This window comes from Odocoileus virginianus, chromosome 22, assembly GCF_023699985.2.
Source record: "Odocoileus virginianus isolate 20LAN1187 ecotype Illinois chromosome 22, Ovbor_1.2, whole genome shotgun sequence".
NCBI lineage: Eukaryota > Metazoa > Chordata > Mammalia > Artiodactyla > Cervidae > Odocoileus > Odocoileus virginianus.
The window spans coordinates 11,741,263-11,764,049 of record NC_069695.1 but is presented as its reverse complement, the minus strand read 5'-3'; the positions used below and the strand labels follow the sequence as shown (position 1 = coordinate 11,764,049).

General features: G+C 50.9%; 1 protein-coding gene across 5 annotated transcripts in view; it reads left to right on the top strand.

The window, feature by feature from the left end:
- The first annotated feature begins 441 nt into the window (after positions 1 to 441).
- Positions 442 to 22,787, top strand: part of CTIF (cap binding complex dependent translation initiation factor) — a 316,461-nt gene continuing 294,115 nt past the window's right edge. For 2 of the 5 annotated variants that reach the window (XM_070452587.1, XM_070452584.1), the window contains exon 1: positions 443 to 671. The gene's annotated coding sequence lies outside the window, so the exon portion shown is untranslated. Of the gene's footprint in view, positions 672 to 1,145; positions 1,213 to 1,697; positions 1,721 to 22,787 lie in introns of those variants that run through there. The other 3 variants (XM_070452585.1, XM_070452588.1, XM_070452586.1) reach the window with 3 other exon arrangements.

Sequence of the window (22,787 nt, the reverse complement as noted above, 5' to 3'; positions counted from 1 at the left end):
TTTACCGGCTGTTAGGACGGACTTAGCACTTAAGAGCAAGGAAGTCCTCATCCTTAAAGCCGTCCTGTCCCTAAAATCAAATGTTTCCGTCCTCGCCCAAGTCCCCAGTTGAGGTCCCCACGCGGGGCGGCGCCAGCGCGCAGGGGGTGGGGTGGGGATCGGACATCGGGCTTTGGGTTTCGGGGCGGCTAGACCCGCCGTCTGGGCGGCTCGGGCGGCCTGCCCCCGCGCCCTGGCGGCGCCCCGCTTCTCCAGTGCCCGCCATCCCGGGAAAGAAAGGCGAACTACATTACCCAGCAGGCCTCCCGCCGCCCTGGTTCCTTTCATGTCTCTGCACGTGGCCGGAGGGGAGGGCGGGGCCTGGACGTCACCCTCCTACATTCTCTTTCCCTGTGTCAGAGCAGGGATCATTTTTTTTTTTTTCCTTCCTCTGCTCCCTCCCCCCGCCCGCCCCTCCTTCCCTCCTTCCCTTCCCTCCCTCCCTCCCCTCTCGGCTGGGTTTGTGCGCTGGGGCGCCGCAGGCCCCCCTCCGCCGCCGGGACGCGCGGAACTCGGGACGGGGAATCGGCTCTCCCGAGCGTCCTCCCTCCCTTCTCCTTCCCTGCCCCCTTCCCCCACCCCCCACCCCACCCCGGACTCGGGCTCGGAGCGGCGGCCTGAGGAACCCCGAGGTGAGCATCTCCCCCGCCGTCTGCCCCCCCCTCGTGTAGTCATCTCCCTTTGCGGGTCGATTCCGGGACCCGTGAGGAAGGGCTCTGTGACGTGTGCGTGCTTACAGATAAATCCGGGAAAACCGCCCCAAACAATTAGCCCCCTACCCCCCTACCTCCTCCTCCCACCCTACGCCCGGGGCAGCCAGGCGTCCGCGCCCATCCTGCGTCCCCGCCTCTGTCGGGGACCGCACTCTGAGATCTCGCCCCCTCCCCAGGTTTGCCCCTTATCAGCCGGGTTCCCTGCCGGTAGGGGAGCCGTAGCCCTGGAGCTCCAGGGAGGAGGGGGGCTCTCTTGGTGTGGGGTGAAGGGGGCGCACGGTTGGAGCCCGGCTCGCGTTGGAGCCGCGCGGTAGCCGCTGTCATGTGCTGGATTCCGACCCGGAGGGAGGAAGCGAGCGAGTGAGCGTGATTCCTCTCCCTTTTGTTTTGAAGCCCGCATTTGCTGCACTGGTTCAGGAACCGGCCAAACTTGCAGCTGTTCTGACTGTATTCGGCGGAGGTAGGGAGCGTGGCTCCGGGTGGCGGCTCGGGCCCGGAGGCTGCCGCGGTCGCGGCTCCCGGAGGGACCCTGGGAGTGTCTTCACGCTGCCCCTCTGTCCTCCGGCGACCGATTGTGTCTGTGGCAGCGGCCGCGTGTGAGTGTGTGTGTGTGTGTGTGTGTGCGCGCCCGTCCCCGCGGGCGCGGAGATGTCTGTCGTCTAGACAGGCTGCACCCTCCCTCCGTCCCTGGTGAGCCCGCGGGCCGCGGGGGGCGCGGGGGGATGGGAGCAGAGGAGGAAGCTGGATCGCCGGGTCCTCTGCGGTCGCAGCTTTGGACCTTCCCCACGGCAGTGATTCTTTCTTTTCTTACGTTCTTATTCTTGCCGCCGCGGTGTAATCGGGCCTGGGGAACAGACCCGTCCGGCGGAGTCAGGGTTAAGTTGACAGGCTCTGAAAAGCCAGCTCGCGGTAGCTGGTGACCCGGGCCGGAGCGGAGTGGGCTCCGGCTCGGGCTCTTTAACGAGCAGGTGACTGTCCCGGACGCGGGTCCTGTTGGGGTGTGTGTTTGGCGGGGGGGTGGGTGGTGGGCAGGGGGGCGGTGGCTCGGCTGCAGCGGAGATCTGGTGTCCCGGAGGGCCGTGTGTCGGAGCCTGGGTACCGCTGGGGGAGGCGTCCCGGGGACCGCGCATCTGAGTTGGGTCCGTCTCTCCTCTGATGTTAAATGACAGTTGTGGAAGGGGGGTGGAGGTCTGAGCCCCTCATCTGGGTGGCATTGGCTGTTGGGTTTCGCGGAGTTTTCAGGGTTGGTGTTGGGGGGGGGCAGGCATGAATAGAGAGGGAGATGCGGCGTGTAAAGGGGAGGGGCGGCTGGCGGCACGGTGTGCATCCCCACTCAGGGAGTGAGGCGTCGCCTCCCCCGCCCAGCTGTTTGTGTGTGTACACACCGCTCTGGCGTGTGTGCGCGCGTGGGGGGGGCGGGGACCGCAGACCGATGCGTAGTGGGGGCGCGCGTGGGCCCCGAGCCCCCGCGGGGATCGGTCCCTCCGGGGCTCGTAGTCGTGTGTGTCCGCGCCGCGGGCCTGGGTTTCTTGGAGAGGGGGGTCGTGCAGCCGGGGGCTCGGGGAGACCCTGGGGTTGCGTGTGAGCCCGGTCGCTGAGGGAGGACCTGGCCAGAGACGTGCCGCGGTCCCTCTTCTCGCGTCCCCGACGCCCCCCCCGCCCCCCGAACCGGACCCGGCAGGCTGGCCGTCTACTTGGCGGCTACGCGGGCTGGTCTGGCTGGGCCTGGAGGAGCCGCGGGGCGCTTGTGCGTCGCGCCCCCGCCCCCCTCGCTTGACCCTTGGCCCGGGGCGCGCTGTAGGTGCGCGCGGCCGCGCCTGCTGCTGCCTTCGCAGATCCTGGAGGGAATAGGTGCGTCCTGCGCACCCGCTCCCAGTTCTTCGTCCTAGAGACAGTGGGGGCCGAAGGCTGCCCGGCCTGCCGGGTCGCGCTCTCCTCCCCGAGCGGCCTCCGGAGCGGGTGCCGGCTGCCCAGCCGGCCGCAGGCAGATCTTTGCCCTCCCGGAGCTGGGTCTCTGCGGCAGGGGATTATCTCCCAGGCTCAGGGCCCGCGCGCAGAGGGAGGAAGCCACCGGAGTTGCGGGTTCCGCAGCGGCTGGGGGCTTCCGAAGGAGAAAGTGACACAGCATGAGCGCCGCTACCGCCCGAGCTGAAAGCCAGAGGAAGGAGCCGCCCAGAGGGCGGGGAGGGCCGCAGGCTGTCCGGCCCTGTTCCTCCTGTCCAGCGCCGGGTCTGGGCCGAAAACCTCAGGGAGCCTGGCTCCGAGCATTCTGGGAACGCGCGAGGAAAATTGCTTGGCTTTCAAGAAAACCCGGTTATACTGGAACAGACACCCTGAGCAGACGTTAAGGTGTTTAGTCCCTCGCGGGATGCACTCAGGTGGCCCCAGGAAGCTCCCTTAAAGTGTTTGAGACAGGATTGATTTACACACAGATCAGGTCACCTGCTGTGTCAGGTGTCTGTCTTGGATAACGTGCGCTTGGAAGCAGTAATTTTGTAACGCATCCGGGGGTGCAGTGTCACCAGTGATTAACAGATTGCTAGAATAATAATATGTTTGTATGTCTAGGCGCCCTCCCCATCATCGCATTTGTTAAGACGGCCCCGTGGGGTATGGGGGATGTTAACCCCATTTTACAGAACAGTACATTGAGGCTCAAAAAGGAAGGAGACTTGCCTGAGATCTCTCTGTGATTTCACTTCTTAGACTGTCACTTTTTTTTTCCTTTGGTTTGTTTTAAAATAATTTTATTTGTTTGTTTATTTATAGCTGTGCTGAGTCTTCCTTCCTGCCCTGGCTTTTCTCTAGCTGTGGTACACAGACCTCGCATTGCAGTGGCTCGTCTTGTTGTGGAGCACAGACTCTGGGGTACTCGGGCTTAAGTAGTTGCCTCACATGGGCTCAGTAGTTGGGGCTCCCAGGCTCTAGAGCACAGACTGAATAGTTGTGGCCCATGGGCTTAGTTGCTCCGGGTCATGTAGGATCTTCCCTGATCAAGGATCAAACCCAAGTCCCCTGCACTGGCAGGCAGATTCTTTACCACTGAGCCACCAAGGAAGCCCTGTCTGTGGCCTTTTAACTTCAATTGTGGCCAACTTTTTTTCTTCTTTTAGTAAGTGTAGGTCTTGGCACCCTAGGAAATACTAAACCTGAGTCAGGCGGTAAATTAATGTATTTCAGTTTGGTCGTTCAGTCACTCAGTTGTGTCTGACTCTTTGTGAACCCATGGACTGCATGCACCACCCCAGGCTTACCTGTCCATCATCAAATCCTGAAACTTGCTCAAACTTATGTCCATCGAGTTGGTGATGCCATCCAACCATCTCATCTTCTGTCTTCCCCTTCTCCTCCTGCCTTCAGTCTTTCCCAACATCAGGGGCTTTTCCTGTGAGTCAGTTCTTCACATCAGGTGGCCAAAGAATTGGAGTTTCAGCTTCAGCATCAGTCCTTCCAATGAATATTCAGGACTTATTTCCTTTATAATTGACTGGTTTGATCTCCTTGCAGTTCAAGGGACTCTCAAGAGTCTTCTCCAACACCCATGAGCATTATGAAATTATGGTATTTATTCTTTGTCCAAAAACACTTGGTTCGCTGCCAGTCCTAATGAGAATAAGTATTAAAAAAGCAGAGTCTGCATTGCTATTATTAACACTTATCTGATAATTTCCAGTTGGTGAATGATTGTCAGCTTTGATGCATGCAATATGTACCAGAATCATAACTGCATGTAATAAATACATATGGATATATGTTTCTGCAACATATGCCTGTGTTCATATGGGTGTGTTTTATGGGGTCCTTATTGAATCTAAGGTTTGTTCCTTACTGGTTCTAAAACCATGGATTTAAAGTAAAGCTCCTGAGAAACAATCCAGGTTCTACTCCCTGCCCCTTCCATCTCCAGGGATGGAAGACTTTAAAAGAACAAAAAAACTCCTACATAACTGTGTGCATTTCTCAGAGTTCAGGCAGTGAAGGTTCTCAGACACAGCCTGGGGGGTTATTAGGGTTGGCTAGGTAATCAGCTGTTCATTTACAAATACGTATTGAGCATGTTTGTGTATCTTAAAGTACATGTGAAGAAAATTTAACAGTTTAGCCCTGCTTGCCAAAACATCTTTTAGCTGTGGAGATAAATGTAAGATTTTGAGTCCAGCAAATGTTTGTTGAGCACCTTTCCTGGGCTAGATACTGTGTTTGGGGCACACAGAGACAGGATAGCAGAAACAGCTAAGTTGCAGTGCAGAAAAACAGATGATTCAGAGCCTATAGGAGGGAACAAATTGTAAATATTTTAGAGCACTCACCCTGGGACTTAGTCAATTTCACATATGTTGGTTGCAAGGAACTCATAATGCCAGTCTCTTTCCTATAGAAAATGCAGAAAGAAGCAACAGAGGAAGAAGAGCCTTGTTGCTCTGAATTTCAAACTATTTGGAACCTGCCAGGTGGGCCTCGGAGGTCTGTCCTTCTGTAGAAGTTAGGCAGCTCATGAGAGATGACCCTGAAGCCAGCCCACAGGTTCGTCTGCTGGGCAGTGGGGAGCAGGCACATTGCCCTTCAGGATCCTGCCCCAGCTGTGATGGGCTCTGATAGCCTGTCTTCAGTGGCTTTTGATCGAAGTCTCAGCCAAGCCCTGCCTGAGTTTAGTAGTTTCTGTCTCACAGGTCTGTGTAGATTTTCTAATATGAGTCTGCTTTTTTTTAGCTGTTCATTCCCCAATTGACTTCTGGGGTCTCTGACACTCTTCTCCAATTTCATCTCCGTTTTAGGGTCCACTGCCTTGTTTTTAAGTTCACATCTTGAACAGGGAAGCAGGAGGTGGTGGTTAGGATGGGGAGAGAATTCTGAGCCCAGAACGAGAACAGGAGGTACAAACAGACGGGCAAATTGCAGTTTCTGGGGATTCTCCAGACCTGATGGCGTTTCTGCATAGCTTACCCCATAACGCGGCAGCCCCTTTTGATGTTCTTTTTCGGGGGTCCTCTGCCTCCGGGCCTCACTGCTGACTCACTGGTCACCTGAGCTCAGCGGTTCACATTCCGGCTTTACTCTTCTGCCCTCCTGTCTCATCCTGCATGCAGTTTAAGTTAGAACATTGCTGTCACAGTGGCCTTCTCTCAGAATTACCGCCATGCCGACTATCGACCGCTGCCTGTTACATCTGAGTTAAACGGAGGCCAGAGCCGTGGCTCAGAACAGAGTTAGAACAGACACATCCTGAGATCCAGGCGCCCAGGGAGGGCCTTGCTGATAAGCTGAAGACCCCGAGGCACAGAGACGTGAAATGACTCACCCAAAGTCACAGGGAGCCCTTGGCAGAGTGGAACAAGAACTCCTACTAAATTTTGATGTCTCATTTAATCTTCTTCCTCTGTACTGTGATGCTTTCTTTTTTAAAAAATATTAATTTTATTTAACTGACAGATAATTGCTTTACAGAATTGTGTTGATTTCTGCCAAACACTGTGATGCTTTCTGGAAAGAGGTGGGGTTCTTACTTCCTGAAGAGTGAAAGCGCTACATCTTTTTCTTTCTTTTGGAGTCTTGAGATAGTTTTCCTTTAACACTGGTCTTCTTGCTCTATCTTTCATCTCTATCTCCCAGGAGTCTGGTGTATTTGGGAGAGGGTTTTATGCTTGGGGCCTTCCAGTGCACTTAAGTTTGGTCTGTGGCTTTCCCTTCCCATGGTGGCGTCCTCAGGAGCCTCGTAAAGGTGTTTACCAGGCTGTTACATACGTGCATTTTTCTAGGAGGAGGATTCACAGATTTCATTTGATTCTTAACCTGACTCAAGTAAGGACAAGAACTACTGGGGTGTGGGTAGTGGAGCTGGGTGGGGGAATTGGTTGGCACTGGAGACAGTCATATTGCCCTACACTTGACTTCGCTTTGCAGTTTATGATGTATTTCACACCATTGACCTTACCTGCTTTTTACAACAGCCCTGTGAGGCTGTTATCATTGTCCCCATTTTGCAGATGGGGAAACTGAGCCTGTTAGTTTCAGTGACTAATGGTTAGTGATGTGCCCAAGCCACAAGTAAGTAGTAGGGCAGGCATCTGATCCCAAGCCTTCAGACTTCAAATCTGGTGTCCTGGGCTGAGGTGGTCCACACGCTGCATCCTCATTACAGTTTTGTGAGTGGGGGGTCTCAAACTTGTTGGAGCTTAAAAATTCTTTTATAGCTCCTTCTTTGTGATATCCACTGCTAGCTGATGTCCAGCCATGGAGTCAGACCCAGGTCCTAAGTTACCCAGGGAGTGGGATGGATAAAGTGTGGGAGGCAGATGTCATAGCAGCGATAATGTAGACTGGGGCTAGTTTGGGATGATTTTATGGAAGAGGTGAATTTGGCAGTAGGTCTGGGGTCATGGCAGACGCCATGGCAGAGGTTTTCAGCTGGGGCTATGACCCAAAATGGGTGAAAGGGAAATTGTCTGTGCTTGAGCAGAGTGGAGCTGAACAAGGAGGTTGGGTGGATCCTGCAGTCAGAGGGGGCTTCTTGTAGACTGGGCTTTTTCTTTGCCCTGGGGCTACAACAGTGAAGAGGCACAACCCTCCTGCCTTCAAAGAGCCCACTATCTCCCAGGAGAGACAGACGCTGAAACAGTTAAACTCAGCATGGTGCGGTGAGCGCAGTGGTGGAGAAAGTTGCCTGCCAGACAAGGGCCACCTGTTCCAGCCTCAGAAATCAGAGAGGGCTTCCTTAGGGAGATGACGCAGGCGCTGAATCGAAGGTATGGAAAAGAAGGAACCTGGAGAGGAGACAGGAGAAGGATGTTTAGGGGGAAGGAAGAAGCGTGGGTGCAAAGGCGTGGAGGCCTGAGGCTGCCTGGGTGTAGGAAGGGGGCGGCAGCAGGCTGGTCAGGCACAATGAGGCGTACAGAGCCCAGCTCTGAGGACCTTAAGAGCCTGGCTGGGGACCTCTCATTTAGGCAGGGCGGATGGGACTTAGAGCAGAGTCCAGCCACCCAGCCCTGGGCCAGAAGCAAGCATGATTGGAAGCCAGGCGGCCCCTGGGCCATGAGTCAACAGCAGGCTCCATGCAGGGTCCAGTCCCTGGAGAGGAGGCCTGGAAGCAGGGCTGTGTGGATGAGGGTAGAGGAAAGGTCACATGTTAAAACCATCTGGGGAGTCGAGTCTGCAGTTTTTAGTGCTTAGCTCTGGGGGATAAGGGAGGAGACCCAGGTGACTCCCGGGTCTCTGGCCTCCTCGACTCAGTGGATGGTGACCTTTACTGGGGTGTGACCTTCTGGTGGTGGCTGGAGCAGGTGTGCTGGGATGGTGCGGTGAGTTTAACGTAAGGCATGTCGAGTGGAGTCGTGGGTAGGGTAGTCCAGTGGAGCTATCTTCCAGACTATATGCAGGGTGGAAGCCTGAGCAGGAGGTGTGGGCAGGAGCTGCAGTCCTGGGAGCGGGGTGGGGAGGTCGGCTGCAGGACGGGACTGCCATGGGGGCTGCTGTAGACAACCAGAAGACCTCTTCCTCCCGTCATCAGAGAAGCCTTTGTCACACCGGCCCGCTGTTGTCAGGGAAGCCGGGCGGGGATGCTGTGTCATGCTGGAGGCCCAGCTGGCAGAATCCGGAGCCGGTCGAGAGCGCGCCTCAGCTGGAAGCATTCGAGTGCGTTAGGCGAGAGGCTTTGTCATTTTTTAACAACCCTGGTGAGATCTCTGTCCCAGGCTCTCAGGCTGGGAGTCGAGGGCAGGGGAGACCTGTATCTCTTCCCACGAGTCTAGCTGGTCTGGTCTAGTTGGGAGACGAGATGAGGCCCTGTGAAGCCACTAAACAGCTGTGACAACCTGGGCAAATAGTGGGCAGCACGTTACATGGAAGAGGGTTGCAGGAATTTCTCTCTTGCTATGCTGCATTTTTATAGAGCTGCTGTGTTTCGGGCCGAGCGCCAGTCTTGCCATTTTTGAACACCCAGGACCTACATGGTAGGTGTTCATTGTATGTATTTCGATCTGCAGGGATGTGACCAGAGTTTGTTGTTTGGTGCCGGGGGGGGGGGGGGTGGGGGGAGGTCAGCCAGGGGAGGTTCCTGTGAACAAGTCCAAAGGAGATTCCAACACTGATTTAGAATATTTTTAGTACCATAGTGGAGTAAAAATCTTGAAAACCTTCCAACTACCAAGCACCTAGAAATGTCATATGAAATACAACTAGCATCCTTTCAGAGAACCGCTGAGCTCCTCATTTGGAAGGGCAGTCCCCAGGGAGCTCAAAGCGGAGCATGAAACAAGCGCTGATGCCAGGCCTGGCCTGGAGGTAGGGGTGGCTGTGGACATCTTGAGGGGTCTCATAACCAAAGGCTGTTGAGCCCTTGACAGTGCCTCTTCCAGGGTACAAGGTGAGACTGGGAGTTGGCGTGGAGGGCCCTGCCTGAATCAGGCCCTGCCTGAATCGGGCCCCTCCTAAGGTGTGCAGACTTGGAAAGACAATGGAATAGACAGCCGCCCTCTGGCATAGAAGCGGGGGAGGGGGAGCTTGTCTGTCTTAGCCTGAATTTGGGGGAGGGGAAAAATCTTTCCTGGAACCTTGAAACCTCAGGCCTGTTGTGGCTTTGGATGGCCACTGCACACGGCTTGGGGCTTCCCTGGTATCTCAGATGGTAAAGAAATCTGTCTGCAGTGCGGGAGACCCGGGTTTGATCCCTGGGTCAGGACGATCCCCTGGAGAAGAGAATGGCAGTCCACCCCAGTATTCTAGCCTGGAGAATTCCATGGACGGAGGAGCCTGGCGGGCTACAGTCCGCGGAGTTGCAAAGAGTCGGACACGACTGAGTGACTAACACACACACACATGGTACAGAGGTCCCCAAGGAATTAGTGCATAAAGCCTCTGGGGGCCAGGGTCTTTTAGGCTGTGGTCTCCAGGCTCTCAGGGGAGCCGGGAAGATTCTGGGGCTCTTCAGCCTTCACTGAGTTGGATCGCCTCCTTGGAGAGAAGCTGTAGGACCCGGGGGTTCCTGAGTGAGGAGGAGAGAGAGGCCTTGGTGGGAACCTTTGATAGGGGCCTTTGTGACCCGTGGACACTGCAGACGGCATGTGTGGGGCTCTGGAGGACTGTGCGGGCCCGAGGCTTCATCTGTCAGCAGAGGCTTGCAGACCAGCCTGTCCAGGAAGACCTCACATCCTTTCCACTGTTGATTCAGGCCGGATCTTTCCAGACGAGGCTTCTGCCTAGGTTTCCCCTCAGAATGTGTGTGTATGTATGCTTAGTTGCTCGGTCGTGTCTGGCTCTTTGTGACCCCGTGGACTGTAACCCACCAGCCTCCCCCTCAGGGTACCCTGGACAGTTTCCAGCTGCTCCTGGTCCCTCCAGACCATGCACCCCATTGTCTATCCTAAGCCCAGAGGCTTGATTTTCTTGAGTTTCAAACTCGGAGACATCTTAGAGGTCACCTAGTGGGCCTCCTCCCTGGAGTGGGAATCCTGTCTCCACCAACACTTGCTCAACGGCTTCCCGTGGCCGGGAGTGTGAGGCTATACCAGGCAGTGCCTTCCCTCGTTAGAAGGCTCTTGCAGCAGGAAGGCCTCCTGTGAGCCTCAGGCGCTGCCAGACGGTTTCCACCCATCGCCCCTTCAGCTGCGGGCTGTCGGGAGAGATGTTTTGGAGGCCTTTCACCATCCTGCTCGCTTTTGCTGGAAGGGCCTTAATTTGTCAAGTTAAGATTCTGTGAGAATCGAGCCAGCTTCCATCCTAACTTAGCAAAGAGGGAGCTTTTGAAGCTGAGATGTCAGGTTTGCTGAGCTGGCTGTGATGTAGAAGTTTTGAGAGGTTGGCTCAGTGCTTTTCAGATTGCAACGAGAGAAGCAGTTCTATCCTCCAACCCCAGAATACATTTTGGTAGTAAGTGACTCGGGAACCTGATGCAGGGAAAAAGTGAAAGTCACTCAGTCTTTGCTACCCCATGTCCTATACAGTCCATGGAATTCTCCAGGCCAGAATACTGGAGTGGGTAGCCTTTCCCTTCTCCAGGAGATCTTCCCAACCCAGGGATCGAACCCAGGTCTCCCACACTGTAGGCGGATTCTTAACCAGCTGAGCCACCAAGGAAACCCAAGAATACTGGAGTGGGTAGCCTATCCCTTCTCCAGCGGATCTTCCCAACACAGGAATGGAACCCGATCTCTCGCATTGCAGGCGGATTCTTTATGAACTGAGCTACCAGGGTTAACTGAGTGTCTGTTAGGTGCCCTGGAAGTGCTAGGTGTTCTCTGTATGTGTTACTAAGTAAAAGTAGCCTCTGTGAGGGAGAGGAAGGGAGGCGGAGACATGGAAATACCCAACTGTAGTTGTGACAATTGAGCCTGAAAGTTATTCAGAAGGAATGTGTGTGGTTCCATCCGAAGTGGGTGGGGCAGGCATTCCTCACACTGTTCCCTTATAGGGCCATCCCCTGGGGAAGGCTGTGCCCTGATCTCACCACGAGCCAAGAACCCAAAGGCCTTTGCCGTATTCATGGGTCACTTGGGGAGCTACTTAGAGTTTGCACCATGAGATCACAAAAGTGATCTGCTGGACAGTGTGTGTCCCCAAGCAGGAAGGTGTTGACAATGACAGTGTTTTCCCAGCATGCAGTTGATTTGTCTCTGGGTGTCGGTCGGCAGCACCCTGGGCTCTTCTTTGAGGAGGCCAAAGGCTTTCTGTTCCTTTGCATCCCCAGGTCGGCTGGCATCTGCGGGGTCCATTTAGTCAACAGGTACCGTGTGGGCTTAATGCGGAGCATGAGCTGTCTTTGCCCCGGGATTGCATAAGCCAGCTGGATGCCCGGATATCCTGACAAACCCAGTGGTGAAGGTCAGGGATTCTGGGAAGGTACCCAGTTTCTCCTCCCTCTAAAAACTGTTCTCCGTGTTCACATTCTATTGGCTTGCCCCAGACCTTTTAGCTTTAAGACTCTTCTGTTAACATTTGGTTCAGTTTAGCAGGCGTGTTATCAGACGCCTGCTGCGGGTCAGAGGAATTCAGCTGAACCTGGCAGGGTCCCTGCCTCCTGACTTCATTTTGGTGGGGAAGACAGAATGGCCTTGTGTTCGTGTGGTACGGAAAGTAGGGGGAAAAGAAAAAGAAAAGTGCCGAGGTAGCCAGAAGTAGGATGTCTCCATTTTTTTTGTCCAAATGGACGCACCTTTGAGAGTGAAAGGGAGAACTCACATGTAAACGGGGACTGTCCTGGGCAAATGGGGGCTTATGGCCACGTGGGCCTGGGAGGGGGAAGGTGTGTGGTCCATACCTGACAGCGTTGTCCGTCCTTTGTGCTACAGGATGCACGCGGGGATGCTCTAGGGGAGGGGCTTGGCTGCCAGAGAAACTGGCATCTGTTTCCTGTTTTTCTCAGGGGCTGGAGAGGAAAGCTTTATCTGTGGGAACTGTGGACCACGAACTCTGATGGGATTCGGTTTAAGGTCACGAGGTTTCATCTTATATTGACCTCACTGTGATCTCAGTTTTGGAGCCAGAGATGGACATTTGGAGAGAGGAGAACCACTTGGCTTGCAGAATGTTATTGGCTGCAGCCAAGAGAACGCCGGACTAACAGTCGCCTAGAAAACAAGATGTTTATAGACCTAACTAACCAGAAGTCTAAATGTTGTGGGTTCTAACAGTTGCTTATTTCAGTGGGGCAGGGATAATTTTAAGCATTCATTCCAACCTTGCAGGCAGCCATTTACAGCATATTGGCTCAGGCTTGTCCCCTCACGGTCACAGCATTGCCGCCACACTCCACCTGTCACTTTCTCATGTAACTGTATTAGAAGGCAGGCAGGCAAGTGAGTTTCTCCACGTGTCTTAAAAAAATATTTTTCTTTTCTTTTGAAGTATCAGTTTAGTTCAGTTCAGTTCAGTCACTCAGTCATGTCCAACTCTTTGTGACCCCATGAATCGCAGCACGCCAGGCCTCCCTGTCCATCACCAACTCCCGGAGTTTACTCATACTCATGCCCATCGAGTCGGTGATGCCATCCAGCCATCTCATCCTCTGTCATCTCCTTCTCCTCCTTCCCCCAATCCCTCCCAGCATCAGGGTCTTTTCCAATGAGTCAACTCTTCGCATGAGGTGGTCAAAGTACTGGAGTTTCAGCTTCAGCATCAGTCCTTCCAATGAACACCCAGGACTGATCCCCTTTAGGATGGACTGGTTGGATCTACTTGCAGTCCAAGGGACTCTCAAGAGTCTTCTCCAACACCACAGTTCAAAAGCATCAATTTTTCGGCACTCAGCTTTCTTCACAGTCCAACTCTCACATCCATACATGACCACTGGAAAAACCATAGCCTTGACCAGACGGACCTTTGTTGTATAGTGATATAAAATATTGCATGTTATAGGTATATAATATGTGTGCTTCCCAAGTGGCTCAGTAAAGAATCCACCTGCAATGCAGGAGACCTGGTTCAATCCCTGGGTTGGGAACATCCCCTGGAGGAGGAAATGGCAACCGACTCCAGTATTCTTGCCTGGAGAATCCCAGAACAGAGGAGCCTGGTGGGCTATAGTCCATGGGGTTGCAAAAAGTCATATAGTTGATGTATAATGTTGTCTGTTACAGGTGTATAATATAGTGATGCACAATTTTTAAAGATTGTATTCCATTTATAGTTACTAAAAATATTGGCTCTGTTCCCCATGTTGTACAGTACATCCTTTTAGTTCGTTTTATACATGCTAGTTTGTACCCAAGCCCTTATACTTTGCCCTTCCCCACTTCCTTCTCTCCACTGGTAACCACTCATTTGTTCTCAATATCTGTGAGTCTGCTTTTTTGTTATATTCTCTAGTTTGCAGTATTTTTTAGATTCCCCATATAAATGATATCAGATAGTATTTGTCTTTCTCTAACTTATTTCACCTAACGTAATGCCTTCCAAGTCTATCCATGTTGCTTAAGTGGCAACATTTCTTTCTCTTTTATGTCTAGCTAGGGTTCCATTGTGTGTGTGTGTGTGTGTGTGTGTGTGTGTGTGTGTGAGTGAGTGTGTTTCACATCTGATGCATTCATCTGTTGATGGACACTTAGGTTGTTTTCATATCTTTGCAGTTGTAAATAATGCCGCTATGAAAATTAGGGCACACGTATTTTTCAAATTAGTGTATTTTTGTTCTCTTCAGGTATATACCCAGGAGTAGAATTGTTGGGTCATATGGTAGGTCTGGTTTTTTTTTTAAGCCCCACCCCGTATTTTTTTGTTCTTTGAGAAACTTCCATGCTGTCTTCCGCAGTGGCTCTACCATCCTTATGCCTTCATTTATCAGGTGTGAAAGCCTTTCCCAGAATCCCCCTGCTAGTATTTCCCATCAAGTTACATTGAAGAGACGTGGAGAGGGGGATGATGGTCGGTTAAGTAATGATTGTTTGCATCACCAGATTTCAATATGATACTAATTATTTATTTGGGGACATATCAGCTTTATTGAGAAATACTTTTTTTATAAAATAATTAAAAATACTTCACACGACTATTTATTTATTTAGACAGACGTACCACATGGCATATGAGATCTTAGTTCCCCAAGTAGGGATCAAACCTGTGTCTCCTGCAGTAGAAGCATGGAGTCTTAACCACTGGACTACCAGGGAATTCCCCAAAGTAAATTTTTTATAGTGTAAGTGAGATATAAAAGAAGAAAAGCAAATCTATCCCCTGGCTCTGGCAGGGGATGAATCTCCTTTCTTCCACTATAATATTGCCTTTTCTAGTAATTATTATTTCTTAATCTGTAGATAGGGTTTCCCCGGTGGCTTAGCAATAAAGAATCTGCCTGCCAAGCAGGAGATGCAAGAGACATGAGTTTGATCCCTGGTTTGGGAAGATCCCCTGGAGGAGGAAATGGCCACCCACTCCAATATTCTTTCCTGGAAGAAAATCCCATGGATAGAGAAGCCTAGTGGGCTGCAGTCCATGGAGTCTCAAAGACTTGGGCATGACTGAGTGACTAAGCATGAGTTATGAATGGGTAAATAGTATGGGAGTGTAAGACACTAGGTGTCCCATGGATGCCTTTTGTGGGGTCTCAGCTAGGTTCTATGCCCCCTTCCCCAGTAGCCCCTCTGAGTTCCTGTCACTGGGGCCAGGTGGAGAAGCCCAGCAGAATTGTCCAGAGGAAGGGGTCCTATGTTGTTGGTGGTCCTGACAGCAGGACTGGAGATGCATGAGGGGCTTGGCTGGTCCATGGCAGCCAGCGGTCACCTTTGCAGGCGTCTGTGGGGATTGAGGGAGGAAGTTGCTTCTTAGTGTGCCTTGGCCACTAGGGATCCTGCAGGGTTACTTCTCCTGCCCCTGCTGATTGAGAACTCTGGTCCTGGTGAAGGTAGGTCATGGGAAGATTATGGTGAACACCATCTTCCTCTCCCCAGACCATCATGCTTTTCTACAAACAGACAGCTTAGGTCACGGGAAGGCCGCCCAGTCCCCTGGAGCAAAGAAGTCCCCTCTGGGCTCTTCTACACTCTGCTCCTGTGGTCAGTTTTGTCCCCTTCTTCCATCCCAGCCTTTAGCCTGCACATCTTTAGCACACTTCGCACTTTGCATCACTGCCATCATTCATTCTTTGGTTCTGCTCTCTGAGATCATAAGTACCTTGAAGGTCATAGCCTGGTCTGAGTCACTTGTGGATTTCCCACAGGGCTCTGGCAGTGCTTGCCACTAGGCCAGTGCTCCAAGAACACAAATCTTTTCTAAAGCAAAAGACGTATTTGTAGCATGAAGAAAGGCAATTGTTCACTTTGGACATCTCTCCAGATTCGAAACCAGTTCAGTGTGGTACAGCACAGTGCCCTGGATAAGGATTTGTGAGTCTCTACATATTCCTGTTCTAAAGAGGAAGAAAGATAATCCATCATACTGTTCTGGGTTGAATTGTATCCCCTCTAAGTGTGTGTTGTTGTAGCAGTCAAGAATCTGCCTGCCAAGCAGGAAACGTGGGTTCGATCCCTGGGTTGGGAAGATCCCCTGGAGAAGGACATGGCAACAACTCCAGTATTCTTGTCTGGGAAATCCCATGGACAGAGGAACCTGGTGGGCTACAGTCCCTGGGGTCACGAAGAGTTGGACACGACTGTGCAACTAAACAGCGACAAGAATATGTTTGTAGTCTTAACACCCAGTACCTTGAAATGTGACTGTATTTGGAGATGGGGCCCTTAAAGTGGTAATTAAGGTAAAATGAGGTCCTATGGGTGGCTTTAGTGCAGTGTGACTGGTGTCCTTAAAAGGATGTGAGGACACAGATAAGACACAGACCTAGGACACCTGAGATGACCATGTGAGGACATGGAGAAGGTGGCTGTCTGTGAGCCCCAGAAGAGGGCGCAGAAGAAACCCAGCCTGCTGGCACCTTAGTCTCAGACTTCCAGTGTCCAGAAATGAGAAAATGGGAAAACAAGCTTCCCTTGTCTTGGCTACCCTGACTGTGCTATTTGATTATGAAAACCAGTTTCCAAAGCAGGCCTACGTTGCTGTAGAACCTGGACTCTTGGCACTGTGAGCTGCTGTTTAAGCAGTGGAGGAGATATCTGTCAACTCAGGGATTGAACAGGTGGTATTTCTGCTAAAACCCTGGAGCAATCCAACAGTAACTTTAAAAACCTAGCATTTGTTAAGTATTACTGTGTTCAAGTGCTTAGTGAGCACTTTACATGTGTTACCTTAATTAGCCTTCTATTTTATAGATGTGACAATGAGGGTACACAGAGGTTAAGTGATTCACACAGCTAATAAGTGACATAGCGTATTTTGCTGTGTGAGTTTTGTATTTCAACCATCGCGCATGGGGATTGACAGACTATGCTGAGGTCCTCGTGTGGTATTCTGGGAAAGTCATTGTTCATGGTGTGCAGTATGTGTGTTAAGTCGCTGCTGCTGCTGCTGCTAAGTCCCTTCAGTCGTGTCCGACCCCGTGCGACCCCATAGACGACAGTCCACCAGGCTGCAGTCCTGTGCAATTCTCTGTGACCCTATGAACTGTAGCCCGCCAGGCTCCTTTATCCATGGGATTCTCCAGCAAGAATACTGGAGTAGGTTACTATGCCCTCCTCCAGGGAATCTTCCCAACCTGGGGATCAAACCCGCATCTCTTAAGCTTCCTGCATTGACAGGTAGGTTTTTACCACTGGTGCCTCCTGGGAAGCCCATTGGTTGTGGGTCTGCCATTATAACTTGGGTGATCTTGGGTGAGTTACCGAACATCAGGATGTTTTCCCCCTACTGAGCCCAGGGACTGGATGAGATACTAGCATCTCTGATTGGTGCCTTCGGAGGTTCCTAGCGCCAAGCCTCTAAGGCGGTGGTTACATCCTCAGCATGGGTTGCCTTAGGGTAGGAGTCATTCCTGTGACGTCATCTCAGGCTTTTGTCCACACCTGAGGTAGCAGCTCCAGATCTGCTTGATAGGCAGTTTGGACCTGTGGTCTGACGGTTTGCTCCTTCCCTATAAAATTAATTTTTCAATAGGGTAGAAATTATCCCCACCCCGTGCCAGGCCCGATTCTAGGTCTCTTAAGGCTGCAGGCTTTGAGATATATCAGCCAAAGGGTGTGGGGAGAGTGTTGCTGATAAGTGATGTGGTGTGTTTTCTGCCTCTAGGTTGACTGCAAACTCATTCATACCAGAGAGAATCCAACCACGGGGGCAGCACACCTTTAGAGCCCACGTTGAGCCAAAGAGCTCTGCTTCTTTTGCCTTATCTTGTTTCCAGTCCCCACAAGACCCAGATAGATGGCAAGCGAGGGTGCTGGTGAGGAGGGGGTGGTGGCCTGGTTCTAGGATTGCACAGGCTGAACGCAGCATGGTAAGGACAAGGGCGGTGTGGGCTGGGCTGCTTGTGGACAGTCCTGGGGGCCTGGTTTTAATTCTCTGGCAGCCCGACCCCTGCTTTATCCCCACAGGGTCTTAATGATTTTAGTTACCTCATTAGAGCCAAGTTTACTGAATGCATCTGGAATAGATTTTAAAACCAGAAAAGCGGATGAGTGTCTTTCAGAGTTCGCAGTTCCCCAGCTGCCTGCTCATGATCTCTGTAGATCTGGAAGCCCAACCTCTCTGGCTCCAGCATTCAGGCAGCGGGGACGAAGCCTTCTGATCCTAGTGGCTGAGGACACCCTGAGGACCTGGAACACTGTGGATGGGCGGCCGTCAGAGGCACCAGGGTTATTACCCTGGCACTCTTGTGAAGAGTGGGAGTGGACAGGGCTAATGCACTTATTCTAATGCGGGAATTGAAGCGGGTGAAGCTAGGTGACTTGGCCAAAGTCACATACCACACGAGTCAGTGAGAAAAGAAATTAAGGGCTGGTTCTCCATTCAGTAAACCTCCTTTCTCTGCCTTAAAGTGTAGCATTCACTGTTGGGGAATATAGGCTGATTTTCAGTCGATTTATCTAGGAAGCAACATATTCATTTTAAATGTGCATTAAAGAAAGAATATGTCACTAGTATATGAAACTTGTGATTTCATTATTGTTTAGCAGGAAACTTAGTTTAATAAAAAGTCAACAAAGTCAACAGTGATGTTATACCTGGTACCCAGCTAGGATAGAAAACTCCAAGGTGGTGAATTTGGGGGAAATGCTGCCAAAATCAAGTTTGGGTTGGGTTTCTGTCACTTGGCACTGGGTGAGTTCTGAATAATACATGACTGATTTTAGCCCAAGGCTACCTCTTTTCATGTAACAAATGCTGGTTTCTAAGTATTGATTTACACAAAACTTATATACATATGATGTACTTATTGTACATATGAAAGGAAAGTGAAAGTCACTCAATTGTGTCCAACTCTTTGCGACCCCATGGACTATACAGTCCATGGAATTCTCCAGGCCAGAATACTGGAGTGGGTATTCTCAGTGGGTTTTCTTCTCCTACACTGTGGGATGGATTCTTTACCAGCTGAGTCACAAGGGAAGCCCAAGAATACTGGAGTGGGTAGCCTATCCCTTCTCCAGCGGATCTTCCCAACCCAGGAATCGAACTGGGGTCTCCTGCATTGCAGGTGGATTCTTTACCAACTGAGCTATCAGGGAAGCTATCATGAAAGGAGGTTATTACCTAAAGAAAACCTGAGTAAATATTTTTGTAAAGCAAAGAATCCTTTTTTATATAGATAATACATGGTTTCTTTCAAAAGCAAATTTAGCCTTTTAAACAATAATTTCTGTTATCCAGGGTTTTGATAACCAGAAACTTCTTCTTTTAAAAAAAAAGTTATTTTTGTTTATTTTCGGCCTTGCTGGGTCCTCCCTGCTGTGTGAGCTCTTCTCTAGTTGTGGCGAGCAGAGGCTACTCTCTGTTTGGAGCGCGTAAGCTTCTCATTGCGGTGGCTTCTCCTGGTGCGGAGCACGGGCTCTAGGGCGCTCCGGTTTCAGTAGCTGGAGCTTGTGGGCTCAGTACTTGTGGCTCCTGGGCTCTTGAGTGCAGACTCAGTATTTGTGCACAGGCTTGGTTGCTTCTCGGCATGTGGGATCTTCCCAGACCAGGGATCAAACCTGTGTCTCCTGCATCCACAGGCTGATTCTTTGCCGCTCAGCCACCAGGGAAGCCCCCAGAAACTTACTGCTACTACTGCTAAGTCGCTTCAGTCGTGTCCGGCCCTGTGCGACCCCACAGACGGCAGCCCACCAGGCTCCCCCATCCCTGGGATTCTCCAGGCAAGAATACTGGAGTGGGTTGCCATTTCCTTCTCCAATGCATGAAAGTGAAACCAGAAACTTAATCAGTACCCAAATAACTTTAGCACGATGACAGTTAATGTATTTGTCAGAAAAATCATCTTAGCATCAAATGTGCTGCAATAAAGAATGTTCTGTTGGACATCCTTTCTCCAACCAGTGATAAATACTCTTGTCTAAGTTAACTGAGGGCTCCATTTTAGAGCTAATTCATCCTGGTGACCCTGTCAAAGTTTAACTTTGTCTATTTGAGTAAGTTCTGATCATCTAGAAGAGTTATGTTGAAACTGAGGCAATCACTTGTACCACCGGACTCAACATTTTCAGGCCGAAATATTCTCTTCCCTGTTGTGTTGTTGACCATATTTTCTGACCCAGAAATCTGGACGTGCATTTGCATATTTGAAATTAGGACTTCTCCCACCAGTGGTCTTGTATGTAGATTGGGACTCTGGGGTCTCATTCTCAAATTTGTTGATGTGCTTATGCAGATTCAAAATTCCTTTTTTTTTTAGATAAAAATGTTTGTCCTATCTTCAGAGCCTTCTGAGACCTACTTTTTCTTTATTTTACCCTCAACTATCTTAGCTCCTTGCAGTTCTGCTCCCAGTACAATGTGTGTGTGGGTTTTCTACACCACCAGGCATTCTGACACCAGCTGTGTGTCCTACAATATAACTCAGTTCTGACTCTACCTACCTGGGGACAGCATCAGATCCCACAGGTTAAGGGCTCAGTCTCCCACCCCAAGCTTCAGATGCTATGCTTCTGACTGGCTTTCAGTGATCCCTCTCCCTGGGTCCTGCTCATTTGTTAGCCGCTCACGGACTCAGAGAAACATTTTACTTGCTGAGTTTCGGAAACAGTCAGGTGGAAGAGGTGTGAAGGGCAGAGTATGGGGAGAGGGCTCAGAGTTCCCATGCCTTGCTGGAGCGCACGTGTCTCTGCAAATCTCCAGGTGTCCACCGACCTGGAAGCACTCTCAACCCCATCTTCTTGGGGGATATTAGGAAGGCTTCATTACTTGGACATGCTTGATTATATCATTGGCCATTGGCAGTTGATTCAACCTCTAGTCTCTCTCCCTGGAGGTCAGGGATGGGACGAAAATTTCCTCCCCTCCAGTCACATGGTTCCCCTGGCAACCAGCTCCCATCCTTAAGTTTCCAAAAGTCACCTTATTAACATAAGCCTAGTTATGGTGGAAGGGATTTGTTTTGAATATCAAGACACCTTTATAACTCTTATAAATTCCAAGCGTTTTAGGAGTTCTATGTCAGGACTGGTTGAAGACTAAAAATGTATTTTTTATTATAGAGCACATATCACATATGTTTTTTAACAACATTAAATCTTGGTCTGCATTCCTACCCTATCCCCCGAAATCCTAACAAATGAAAGAAAATTTTGCTGTGTTATCTATAAGGGTAGATAGCTTTGTGGCCTGAGCAAATGATGGAAATTAAGAAGCCTAGTCTGGTTACTATTGCTGTGTAACAAACAATCCTAAAACCTAGTGCCTTAAACAGTGTTAATCTTTTATTCTGCTTAGGAGCCTGCCACTTGGTTAGGGCTCAGTAGGAACGACTCACGTCTACTCCATGTGGTATTGGCTGGGATCGCTCTACCAAGGCCGGAAGATCCACTTCCTAGACGGCTTGTTTTTGAGGCTGGCGAGTTGTGTTGGCTTCGCCTCCATGGGGCTTCTCCACGGGGCCTCATGGGCTTCCTCAAAGCATGGTGGCTAGCTTCCAAAGGGAACGTCCCAAGAAACAGGAAGGAGAGGCTGCGATTTCCCAAAGGCTTGGTCTGGAAACCTGAGTGTCTCTTTCATGTTTCATGTACCATCCTTGCAACAGCCACCAAGGCCAGATTCAAGAGGAAGGGACATAAACCCTACTTCTTGGTTGGGGGGGAGGTGGTGTCAGAGATTTGGGGTCCATGTTTTAAACCACAGGAGGAGAGGAATGTCCTGCCTTCTCACAGACCTTCACCGAGGTTTAGAGTTCATCCTCTTGCAGTCTTTTATGTGCAGGTGAAAAAAAGAAATGTCTATAAAACTTTGAATCGTTTAAACACAGTTATAGTTAATAAATGTCCCTTTTATATTCTAACCCTTTAAAAAGTGGCTTCCCCTTGTCACAGGTATGTGGGCGTCTTCATTTCATCAGTCACTCCCAGAACTGGCTGAGGTACAGGCAGGTAGGCACTTGGCCTTGCGGGGCGGGAGGCGTCCCCCGGCAGGGCTCGCCATGGTTGTTGCCTTCCCGGAGCAGCTCTGCTGTGGCAAGAGCCGGCACTGGGCCACAGCGATGAACGGGAAGACACCCTGGCCGTGCCCATCTCCGGGGGAGCCCAGGCCGTATGGCGGATGGACAGCAGTGGCCTCGGATCCCTTGTTCTCTGGTGTCCTGCTGCTGGTGAGACAGTAGGGGCCCATTTGCTCTGCATGCAGGGTCGACTTCTCTTTTCCCTCCCGGGGCTCTTGAGGGGCTCTTGATTTTAGAGCGTGCCTTGGCCTGGAGGGAGCTGGGTTCCAGCTTTGTCAGATAACTCCCCACTGTGTTCTCCTCATCTGTGCAACAGACAGTTTGGTCCAGTCCAGGGGTCAGCAAACTACAGCCTGCAGACCAAGCTAGCCCAATGTCTGTTTTCCTAAGTGACATCTTATTGGAGCACAGTCATGTCTTTTGCTTTAAATACATCTGTAGTTGCCTTCTGCTGGTTGCGGCAAGAGCCACATGGCCCACAAAGCCTAAAATATGAACTCTCTGGCACTTGACAGAAAGTCTGTAGACCCATGGTATAAAAATAATGATTTTCAAACTTCATTTTAGCTGCACGGTTCTTTCTTCAAATAACTTTACCAATAAAACAGATCAATTTACCAAGAAATCAATTCATTTTACTAATTTACAATAAATCAGTTCCTCTAGAGCTTATGCCAGGCGCTCTACCAAGTACTTTTAAATTATCAACTGGTTTTCATTCTTATAAAAACCCTGTGAGATGGATATTGTTACCATTCCAGTTTTGGAGATGAGAAAATTGAGACAGTTAACAGAGAGGTTACATGACTTGCCTAAGGTCACACAGTGAATAAGTGGCAAAGGCAAGCTGCGAGTTTAGCAGTCTGGCTCCAGAGTTCATGTTCTTACCTGCTCCGTGCTGCTCACTGGTGGTCTGATGTGCAGAGAGAGGTGGGATGACTAGGTCTCATAGGGAGATGGTCAGCATCTTCCTCTCATCCTCTGGCTTCTCTCCCTGCAGCCCCCAGGACCCCAAGGACAGAATCTGATAACCCCTGGAGACTCTCAGGTTAGCAAACTTGTAGGATCTGTACCTTGATCAGGTT